The sequence below is a fragment of the Microcaecilia unicolor genome, chromosome 3, assembly GCF_901765095.1.
Source record: "Microcaecilia unicolor chromosome 3, aMicUni1.1, whole genome shotgun sequence".
Taxonomy (NCBI): Eukaryota; Metazoa; Chordata; class Amphibia; order Gymnophiona; family Siphonopidae; genus Microcaecilia; species Microcaecilia unicolor.
This window is the reverse complement of record NC_044033.1, coordinates 353,159,932-353,172,058: the sequence shown is the minus strand read 5'-3', so window position 1 is coordinate 353,172,058 and position 12,127 is coordinate 353,159,932.

Below are 12,127 nucleotides of genomic sequence, written 5' to 3'. Positions count from 1 at the left end.
TCTTACAACAACAGCGTCAATTTATATACACATTACTGAATAATTATTCCTGCTCCAGTGGGTCCTTTTTATACTTCACCATGTTTTGGATCTTCCTCTGCCTTGTCTTAACTCAGGTCAAGTCCTCTCAGTCCTTAGTGTCCATTCTAAGATGTTCTTCCAAAAACTTGGACGCCGCCACCGGGGTAGCAAGTGTAGTCCACGCTCCGTTGTGGTGGATTTTAAGCGGTGCAGGGTATACTAGCATAAAGTGAGTCCCAGCTTCCGATAACTGCTTACATGCTGGCCCAAAAGCTTTCTGCCGCGCCTGCAGAGATGCTGAATAATCCTGGAATATTTTAACTGGCGTCTCATAATATTTTAAGGACTGCCATTTCCGTCTCGCTCCATTTAGGATCTCCATCTTTTGTATATAGTTGTGTACTTTAATTATCACTACTCTGGGCCTTTCACCTGCGCACACCCATCTGCCTATTCGATGTGCTCTCTCCAGGCACAGCTTTCCTGAGCTGCCTGTTAATGCGAATTCAGATTGGAGCCATTTCTCCAACAGCGAGCCCAGCAAAGAGTCCGGTACTGTCTCTGGTATGCCCACTATTCTCAGATTAGAGCGTCTTGATCTGTTTTCAAGATCATCTATCTGTTGGGCCTGGTCTGCCACTGTTTTTTGTAGCTGTGCCATGGTCTCTGTAAGGCCTCTTTCTTCATCTTCTATTGTGGACACCCGTTTCTCAAGCTCCTCCGTCTTATGGTTCGTTTCCGTCAGGCTTTGTTCAAAGGTAGCGATTTGTCCAGCTAGCAGCGCAAATTGTGGGGCCAGTGCTGTTTTGACCGCCTCCATAAGCTGCTGTATTTGGGGCTCCGTAAGAAGCTTTGTTGCGGGTTCCGGGCTCGCCGCCATTTTGTTATCCTGCCCGCTCCGGTGCTTTTCAGGTTCTTTCTTTGGAGCTTTTCCGGGCATAGCCTCCGCACTTCTTGTCATATATTTATCCATACACTGGTGCCTGGGTATCGTTTTCCTCTGTTCAGCCGGCGTTTTATTGTTAAAATTCGGGCTGTTTCGGGGAGAAGGCAGGGAGAGCAGCGGACTTGCGACCGCTTACTTCAGCACATCTCGCGAGATCCCCTTGTCTATCCATATATATATGTTTTAACTTTTTATTGGTATTTTTATTTATTTATTTGTTACATTTGTACCCCACATTTTCCCACCTATTTGCAGGCTCAATGTGGCTTACATAGTACCATATAGGCGTTTGCCAATTCGGTTGATAACAAATACAAGGTTATATTGTGGTCAAATGAGGTAGGTGTGAATCAGACGTCATGAGGGTCAAGGGAATGAAGATTGTAAATTGTCCAGTACAATCATTGGTTATGCTGTGTTGCTGGGTGTGGGGGATTTACGTTGGATCGGTGGGCTAGGCCTTTTTGAAGAAGTGGGTTTTTAGTGATTTCCTGAAGTTTAGGTGGTCATGGATTGTTTTCACAGCTTTTGGGAGTCCATTCCAAAGTTGTGTGCTTGTGTAGGAGAAGCTGGATGTATAAGTTGTTTTGTAGTTAAGTCCTTTGCAATTTGGGTAATGTAGGTTTAGGTATGATCGTGATGATCCAATTCTGTTTTTGTTTGGTAGATCTATGAGGTCTGTCATGTATCCAGGGACTACACTGTAGATAATTTTCTGGACCAAAGTGAAAATTTTGAAGATGATCCGTTCTTTGATTGGGAACCAGTGCAGCTTTTCTCAAAGGGGTTTAGCACTTTTGAATCGTGTTTTACCATATATCAGTCTGGCTGCTGTGTTTTGGGCAGTCTGGAGTTTTTTTTGTGAGTTGTTCTTTACATCCCGCATAGATTCCGTTGCAGTAATCTGCATGGCTTAGGACCAATGATTGTATTAGGTTTTGAAAAGTTTCCCTCGGGAAGAAAGGTTTTATTTGTTAGAGTTTCCACATTGAATAGAACATTTTCTTTATTACGGTGTTTACTTGGCTCTTGAGAGTAAGGTTGCGGTCGATTGTGACGCCAAGTATTTTAGGCTGTCTGAGGGTAGGAGGGTGTGTCCTGGGGTGTTTATGGTTGCGGGTTTGTAGTTGTTATGTTGAGATGAGAAAATGACGCAGTATGTTTTTCAGTGTATCAGTTTCAATTGGAATGAGTTTGCCCAAGAGTCCATGATGTTCAGCTATCATTGATTTCATTGGGCTATCATTCTGTCAAGGCATGTCTGAAGGGAATGTAGATTGTAACATCATCTGCATAGATGAACAGGTTGAGGCCTCGATTGGATAAGGACTTTGCCAGTGGGATGATCATCATCATGTTGAAGAGTATTGGTGATAATGGTGATCCTTGAGGTATTGCGTAGGCTGCTTTCCACGGTGGTGATATGTTTGAATTTGATTTTAGTTGGTATGTTCTGGTGGTTAGAAAGCCCTTGATCCAATTAACTACATTTCCATCAATCCCAAAGTGGCCAAGGAGTTTTAGTAGTATACTGTGGTTTACTAAGTCGAATGTGCTCGACATGTCGAATTGGAGGAGAAGTATGCTTTTACCTGTGGCTATTTCCTGCTTGAATTTGGCCAGGAGAGTGACTAGGACAGTTTCAGTACTATGGTGGGAGCAGAATCCTGATTGTGAGTTGTGTAATATTGAGAACTTGTCCATGCATTCCGTAAACTGTTTGGTCACCAAGCTCTCCATCAATTTTACTACCAGAGGGATGGACGCAACTGAGCGGTAGTTAGTGAGATGGTTTGTGTTTTTCTTAGTGTCTTTTGGTATTGGGGTAAGTAGGATGTTACCATATTCCTCGGGGAAGAAACCTTGTTGTAGCATGAAGTTTACGTGGGATGCGAGGTCTTCTATGAAGTGGCCGGGGGCGGATTTAAGTAGATGACTGGGACATATGTCCAGTTTGCAGTGGGTATTGGCGAACCTATGAGTTGCTTGAGTAACTGATTCAGTGGTGAGTAGATTAAATGTTGACCAGATGCAGTCAGCTGGGTATCCACCCGGGATTAGGTTCAGGTCGTCGAAGAAGTTTTTGATGTCGGTATTGTGATGAGGAAGAGTGCTGCATAATTTTGTTATTTTTTCGTTAAAGTAGGTAGCCAGTTTGTCTGCGGGTGGTATGTCTGTGTTGGTTGTGGTGACAAGGGTGGTGTCTAGTAACTTATTTACGAGTTGAAATAGTTTCTTCAGATCCTTGTTATCCGGTCCTAATTTAGTTTTGTAATAGGACCTTTTGGTTTGTCTTATTGCATATTTGTATTTTCTGTGTATTTGTTTCCATGCATTGAGAGTGTTCATCTTTTATTTTTCCATGCTCGTTCAAGTTTCTGGATTGTGTTTTGAGTTTTTTTTGGCTGGTTTTAGTGTATTTATTTGCTATTTATGAATCATTTTTGTTTTATTACTGTGTTTATATATATCTTATTTTACAAACGACAAGTTTTTTGGACTAATATATTTATGTGTTTCTATGTTAGACCCTTGAGGAAGGCATTTGTGCGCCGAAACACGGCCTGTGTCGGGGTCTTCTTTGGAATAAAGGATTACATTGTTCTCTTTTCTTGAAGGCCCAGTGTTTGCTTTTTTTTGTGTTTCTAAAAGTTTCTTAACCATTCAAGTATGTTAGCCATTCAAAGATACTTTTAAACATAATAATACGATATTTTATTATTTTATTATATTGTATTATTGTGTTTAAAAGTACCTTTGAATGGTTAACAATGTTATAAGGGTAATTTATACTCCTGTACTGTATCCTTTTTGGTTAATAGAAAAACCATTGTTAAGCGGTGGACATTGAACGGCTCCTGAGGACGCCTGGTGGTGAAACACAGTCTTGTGTAGAGCTGTTTTCAAGCATCTGTTTTCATCAGTAATTGCAATTTCATTTGTTGGAAGAAGTTGATCATTTATGGAATACGATTGCCCTGATGATTTGGATTATCCAATCTTGATGATTATACAATATTGTTCGTAAACATCAATGGATTCAGTAACAGAGGAGGTTGCTTGTTTCTCCGTCGTTTTGAATGAACATCATTGACATCTTCTTCATGGACTATTAACATCTAGATATGATCATTCATGGACATTTAGTAGGAAGATTTGGGAATCATCTATATATATAAAAGGCAAGACCAACGTTCTGAAAGCCTCCAGCCGGAAGTGTGAAGCGCCAGAGATATCCGTTTCCCCATGAGTGAAGGAAAACAGCACAGCACGAAATCCCTCTCTCTGTACAGTGAAGGACTCAGAGGGGGGAGGGGAGAGAGATGCCCTCACTCTCTCTGTAACACAGAACAGCAGGAAACTTAACACTGAAGGACTGGACTCCAAGGGGGGAGGGGGAGGGAGAGAGGGCAGAGGGCAGGGACACACACTCCCACATGCACACTCTGAAGAAAACCTTGCTAGCCCCCGTTTCATTTGCATCAGAAACGGGCTTTTTTACTAGTAAGTATATAATGATAAGGAGTAATCAGATCGGAGAACAATATTTATTCTAAAGGTTATGTTTTATATAATTATTTAGAAGGTTGATTATAATTGTTTGGAATGGGGGTCACGTGATGCTCTTTAGCTGAGCGGACGTCTCTAAACCAAGCTCCGCTCCGGCCTCCCCAAATTCTTCAAATTTACCTGTGAGATCTTCCATATGTGGGGCTAGATGATCCCTGACAGCGAGATTAACATCTGTTGTGCCCTTTGGCGGAGTTCCAGTGCATTTTAATGGTGGAATAGAGGGTTATGCCCACAAAGACCCCGTGGGCAGGAAAGCTCCGCATGCAGACCTCAGGCCCGAAGATGGCGGTGCCAGTGAGTCCTCCACTGACGAGTTTATCGGCGGAGTCCACTAAAGATTTAGTGCAGCAGATAGTGCTCGAGGACAAACTGTCTAGGCTGCAAACGTTAGTGGATCACATCCGAGACTCCTTGGAGCGACAGGGCACGTGAATTCAGCAGGCAGAGGACCATATATTGCGTCAGGAGGATCGTGCTGAGACGGCGGACATGAAGATTCTGGCACTTGAGAAGCAGTGTGCACTTCTAATGCAGCAAGTTGATGATCAAGAGAACAGAGGCAGGCGAAACAATCAGGAGTTTAAGAGATTGCACACAGATATAGCGTTATTACAAGAAACCTATTTGGGGAAAGCAGAACACCTAAAACTAAAGAGGGATTGGGTGGGGGGGGGTCTATATTTTGCCGCCTATAACAGTGGGGAGTAGCCATATTGTTTAAGAGAAACGTAGTGTTTACATTGTATAGCTTTACCAGGACTCAGAAGGTCGGTTTCTAATTGTGGCAGGGTTACTGCAAGGAAAGCGGGTAGCTCTTTGTAATATTTACGCACCTAATTTTTATTCTCACAAATTTTTTACACTTTTGGCAGCGCGTTTGGCCGCCTTCGATAAATATCCCTTAATCCTGGGAGGGGATTTTAATATCACTAGTGACCCATTGATAGACTGCAAGCAGCCCAAAAGACCATCCAAAGACCATGAAGGGAAGGGGGTAAACTTCCTTATTCAAGAGATGGGGGTGGTGGATTATTGGCACTTACAACACATAGATGAGCGTGATTATATGTTTTTTCCCACCGTCATGGGGTCCATGCACGCCTGGATTACATTTTGCTTTTGCACTCTCTGGTTCGGGGAGCTGTGCAGGCAGGGATAGGGACGCCCGATGTTTCCGACCATTCCCCAGTGTGGGTTAAGCTAGAGTGGGGAGATAGGGCGGATACGTTTCATTGGCGTATGAACCATGTTCTTTACCAAGACTGGGAGTTTCGTAAATATCTACACCAGGGGTAGTTGGACTATGATGCTGAGAATGACGTTCAGTTTGTGGGGCCTCACGTTTATTGGGAAGCAGCTAAAGCGGTGCTCCGAGGTAAAATCATAGCGTACACTGCATCTTTGAATAGAGATAGGGAACGTAAGATTCGTGATCCTTCGAAGCAATTGGGAGATGCTAGGAGGGCTTTTGTTTTCAGCCCATCTGATATATCCTGCAAGGTTTACTTTGATGTTAAGAAACAGCTTCAGGCGGTGCTGGACACTAGGGCTCTCTATAGTAATAAGCTTTACAAATATCGTCTACACCAATGGGCAATAAGACTGGTAAATTGTTGGCGTTATTAGTGAAGCAGAGGTCAGCAAAACGTTACACTGGCCGAATTAGGGATTCCACAGGAACCAACCACACACGCAGGGAAGCCATACAGAAGGAGTTTATCCGGTTCTACACCAACTTCTATGGTAAAAGCCCCTTTTCTGTTGAAAGATGTGAGGAGTTCTTTACCAAAGTGAACCTTCCATCAGTGACGCCAGATCAATTGGCGTTCCTCAGTGCTCCTTTGCGAGGGATTGAGGTGCAGAGAGTCATTAGGCAGCTGAAGTTGGCTAAGGCACCAGGCCTGGATGGTCTTGGTACTGAATTCTAGAAAATTTTGCAGGATCTGGTGATCCCTTCCTTTATCCCAACGTGTGAAGATTTGAAAGACTTGCGTACTATGGGCCCCACCCTGAATCATGTTTATATTATGGTCCTCCGCAAGCCAGGAAAGGATATTGATCTTGTGGGATCTTATAGGCCTATCTCATTGCAGCTGAAGTTGGCTAAGGCACCAGGCCTGGATGGTCTTGTTACTGAATTCTAGAAAATTTTGCAGGATCTGGTGATCCCTTCCTTTATCCCAATGTGTGAAGATTCGAAAGACTTGCGTAATATGGGCCCCACCCTGAATCATGTTTATATTACGGTCCTCCACAAGCCAGGAAAGGATGTTGATCTTGTGAGATCTTATAGGCCTATCTCATTGCTAAATCAGGATGTTAAAGTTCTGGCGGTGGCCCTGGCGTCTAGACTCAATTCATTTCTGCCCCTCCTAGTCCACAAAGCTCAGGTGGGTTTTGTCCCGGGAAGGTACGCTTCCACCAATATACTGAAAGTGAGCCGTATTTTGCTAGAGGGGAGTCATAAGTCAGGGGATGCCAACTTGGCCAGTCTGGATGTGGAAAAGGCCTTTGATAAGGTGATTTGGGAGTATTTGTTCTGGGTGCTACATCGGTTTGGTATTCGGGGGACATTTTCAGACTGGATTCGTGCACTCTATAGTAACCCCTCAGCTCAGATTATTATCAATGACACTGTGACTGAGAAGTTTTCATTGCATGGGGGAACCAGGCAGGGGTTGCCCGCTATCCGCCCTTTATTTATACTGACTTTGGAGCCTCTCGCAGCGCGGATTCGTCAGGAACCTGTCATGTCTGGGGTGTCCATGGAGGGTATGGAGTATCGAATTAATTTGTATGCAGATGATATGTTCCTAGTGCTAGACAACGCGTCCTCCGGCTTACCGCAAGTTATGGCCATCATATGGGAGTTTGGCGCATTCTCTGGCCTTAGTATAAATTTTGGGAAGTCGGAGGCTTTACCCATCAGTAGTCCTTGTGTGAGCTCCTCTCTGTCCAGCTTCCCTCTGTCCTGGGCCAGGTGGGGTCTCAAGTATCGTGGGGTATACTTGGGGGCGGATTCGGCCTGGGTCTACAAGAAAAATGTCTTGGAAAAGCTAGACGGGATAAAACAATTGTGTCACTGTTGGAAAGACCTCCCTGTAAACTTTCTGGGTCGTGTTGCATTAGTTAAAATGGTCCTCCTGCCTAAAATATTGTATCCTTTGCAAATGCTTCCACTCTGGGTATGTGGGTCAGAGGATTGTCTATTTTGAAGCTTCATCAGCACCTTTATTTGGCATGCTAAGAGACCTAGGATATCCTTCACTAAGTTAACTTTTGGCAAGGCCCGGGGGGGTTCGGATTCCTGATCTGAGGATGTATAATGTTTCGGCGCTTCTGCGTTGGGTGCATGAGATCCATTCGGGAGTCCATTTCTTCGCTTCAGCTGGCATTTGGGAAAGCTGGAGTGCCCCTTACCATCCTTTTGCAGTGCTTGGTCTTCAGCAGCTATGGGGTATGGCAGTTTTGCAGGGAAACCCTTATTTGGGTGCTCTGAGGTGGGTGTGGTGGCGAGCTCGAGCTGCAGTTGGAGGTAGCTCCTTTTCTACCTTAGTAGGTAATCCCAACTTTCCTGCTGGTTGTGGGTTCCCCCGTGTTTAAGTGCTGGGCTGAGAGTAGATGTCGATACCTGGGGCATCTGAGGCAGTTGGGGGACAAGGACTTCCCATCTTTTGATCAAATCTGGCATGCATGGAGTGTCCCGAATCCTCATTTTTCGCATATCTCCAGGTGCGGGACTATGTTCTGATCCTTGAGCGGCGCTGTGGGAGGCCAGTGGCTTTCTAATGTGCGGACCTGTTTTTTAAAACCTGCCAACCAAATCAAACCGGCTTTCCCAGTGGTACCAGTTTATTCAGGATTCCAGTAAGACCTGTTATTTGGAAAAATTAGCGGGAGAGTGGAGCCAGGATGTGGTGGAATGTGTTTCAAAGGTTCAGCTGGGGGCTGTATTTGAATGTGTTAGTAAAGTGACACCTAATGCGGCATTGCAAGATATTCAGTTCCGGGTCCTACATAGAGTGCACATTACCAAGCAGAGGGGGAAGGCCATGGGGTTGTGGGAGAGTGATTTCTGTGTTAAATGCAAGGCAAGTGCTTGCACCTTCCTGCATTCCTTTATGGAATGTCTGGCGTTGTCTGCGTTCTGGGTCGGTGCACTGAGAATCATTGAAGACACTTTGTGTTGTGCATTTGATTGGTCTTACTCGGTAGTGCTGATGGGTAGTGCGGCACACTTGTCACAGAAGAGCCTTGGGGAGGTGCAGTGTAAGTTCGTGTTATTAGTGACTTTCCTTATCAAGAAGTGCATTTTATAGTCCTGGGCTGACCCGGCTCCCCCCTCAATAGCTGCCTGGCATGGTTTTATGTGGGAAATGGCAAGTTGGCTGCTTACTTTGTGCATTCTGTTCTGATTTGTAATGTGCTTTGTTGGAGTGCTTTTGACACACTTTGTTGTATACATTTTTATGATTCTCTGATTCAATAAAGATATTAAAAAAAAATAATTGTTTGGAATGAAAAGAAATAAAATTATTTGTATTAATCTACGAATTTTCAATATGGTAATACTAGGGCCCAGCTAAGGAACAGGTTACTATGAATTAGTCTTCACTGGACCAAACTTGCTTTGCTTGTGCCATCATCATCCAGCTAGATAGGTAGTGTTTTAAAAGGTGGAGGATAAAGGATTAAAAATATATATATTTATATCACACATTATCCCAAACAAAGTTGGGTTCAATGTGGCTTACATTTGAAAATATAGTGAGACAGAATAATAGAGTTCAATTATATCATGGGAGCAAATAGATGGATATGTCTGAAACATTTAACAAAGTTGAGATTAGCATATACCCAACAAGGCATTTAAAAGTCTGTCCTTTAATGATGCTGCATGCTCAGAAATCATAGCCAGCTATTCAAATATTATCCAATGCATAAACTAGAACAGGCATCCATACACACATTGCAAAAGTAAACAACAACTTTTACAGAGTACGTCCAAAACTTAATTTTTATTTTCTCATTTCCATCTTCCAAAATTGCAGATGTACAGATCAGCAGGACCCAAAGCAGTCCAGACAAGTAAAGTCATAAACAACACAGTTTACACCTAACTGTTCAACTGTTGCGTTCTCGAGGGCCTTGGCATTCTGTCAGGTCCTCGAGGCAGGACTGGAGTTCGTGAGCCCTTGGGCCACTGCCGAGGAGCGGCAGGCAAGACCACCTCGGGACTGGAAACACAGAAGAGCAGTACTGGAACTCTGGACTGGAGTAGTACAAGGCAGGCAACTAGAACAGATGAGACAGGAACAGCTTCACGTGCACCTAGCCACCGTTCCTCCTGAGTTGAGCTCCGAAGTGCAGGCGGCCGGCAGGACTTGCAGGATAAGGCAGGAACTGAAGATCCAGAGGACCCACCCTGGGTCTGGGATACACGAGGGCGACAGGGCATGGAACTAGACTCAGACAGTGTGCTGCTGCACAGCCACTAGCAAGACCCAAAAGACAGACCAAGGAACACAAGGCGTACAGAAGCTAGCAGGAGCAAGGACTAGGGCAGCAACACACTAGGCAGAACGGGGATCCGGGAATACCCACAGGGTAAACCCTCTAGCTAGGTGGAGACAGGATACAGGAATAATCACCCAGGAAATACACACTAGCCAGACAGATACAGGATTCAGGATATACCCTCAGGATATACAAGCAGGGTAGGCACACAGGCTAGGCAAGGCAGGGTTCAGGGTAAAGAGAGCAAACCAGGAAGAACAGGCCAGGGGTCTAGCTGGCAGCAGAGCAAACAGAGTAACCAGGAATAACAGGCCAAGGGTCTTTGGGGCAGACAGGAGAACAGACAGAGTAAACCAGGACAAAGGCTTCACCCCAACCCAGGGTAAGCCAGGGACAGAGGCTTCACCCCAACACAGGGTAAGCCAGAAACAGAGGCTTCACCCCAACACAGGATAAGCCTGGAGCAGAGGCTTCACCCCAACACAGGGTAAGCCTGGAGCAGAGGCTTCACCCCAAACACAGGGTAAGCCAGGAAGGACCGCAGTCCACAGACAGACAGTGGCAGGGAAGACCCCCCACGGAAGGACAACAGAGACACAGACACAGAAAGAAGCTGGGCTGGAACCCAGAGAGAGGCTAAGCAGTAGTGCAGCAGACAATTACTAACCTGACCTGGCCTAAGAGCATAACACTTATGCAAAGGCCCTGACTGCAAGCACAGCACTTCCTTATGAAGGCTCTCACTGATGAGTCACCAGCAGCAGGACAGAAGCAGGAAGTACACTGAACCCAAAGAGAGGCTTGACACACATAGGAAGTGAGCCCACAGGAAAGACAAGCAGGAGCCATCTTGGAAGCTGGCACAGAGCCGGTGGCAGCCATCTTAGATGCTGGCTCCCTAGAGAGACATAGCCCACACAGGTGAGGTCTAGTGAAGCAATCAGGTTCATGCTGGAAGCAGCCAGCACACCAGGACAGAGACAAGACTAACACAAACACAGACAGAAGCCAGCAGAGCTGCTGACCCCCAGAAAGAAGGTAAGGCTGAGGGTGGTCACGGCCACAGACGTGATATCAACCACCCTTAGGATTCACCTTTGAGTTTAAAAAGCAAACCATGTGCATGTAAGGACTGGATAAATGAATTAAAACAAAGTTTAAATCAAATGCTCTTAATATGTAATACTTGGTAGTAATAATGAAACAGTGATGCATAGCAAGCAGCCTGAACCAACAGATTTATTTTCCATTGAACATAATTATGGGCCCTGTTTACAAAGGCACATAAGCATTATTAGTGTACGCTAAACATTAGTGTGCTCTAAAAATTAGCGCATGTTAACAGAGCTGCCAAGTTACCCATGTCAGGAGGGAGACTTTTTTGACCAGTCTTGGTTTTAAACTTACATCTCAAACAGTGTCATATTTGTAGTCCATGATTCTATCCATTGAAACCATGCTGCAGGTTCCATAATGCACCAGGATGAGGTTGGCAGAAATCCGAACTGGCCAAAAAGTCTCCTTCCTGGAATGGGTAACTTGACAGCTCTGTGCTAACCATGGCCCTAACTTTGTATAACCTTGGCAGCTAATAGTGTGCTGGACAATGTTGGCACATTTAGACTGACTCTGGACTTCTGCATGAAGGTAGCTCTGCCCTCATTATTCAATATCTGTCTTTTAAATAGTAGTAATAAAAAATATCAAGTGTATTTTTATAATATACCACTGCAATCCACAAAACAAAAGGAGCAAGTTCCCACATGCCATCTTTTTCTTTTGATCTAGGCACAAGAAAAAAAAAGATTTTAAATGCTCACAGGTTTCAACCTAATTTATGTTTGATGTGGCTTTAAATAAGTAAGTAAGTAAGTAAGTAAGTAAATAAATAAATAGATACATAGAAACCTGTGGCATAGCCACGGGTGGGCCTGGGTGGGCCCACCTGACAGTAGCACACATTTAGCGGTAGCTGGTGGGGATCCAAAGCTCCGTCAGCTGAAGACTTCCGCCTAATGGTAACAAAAACGCTACTCTCAACGATACTGGAACCTGCGCATGCTCAGTTTT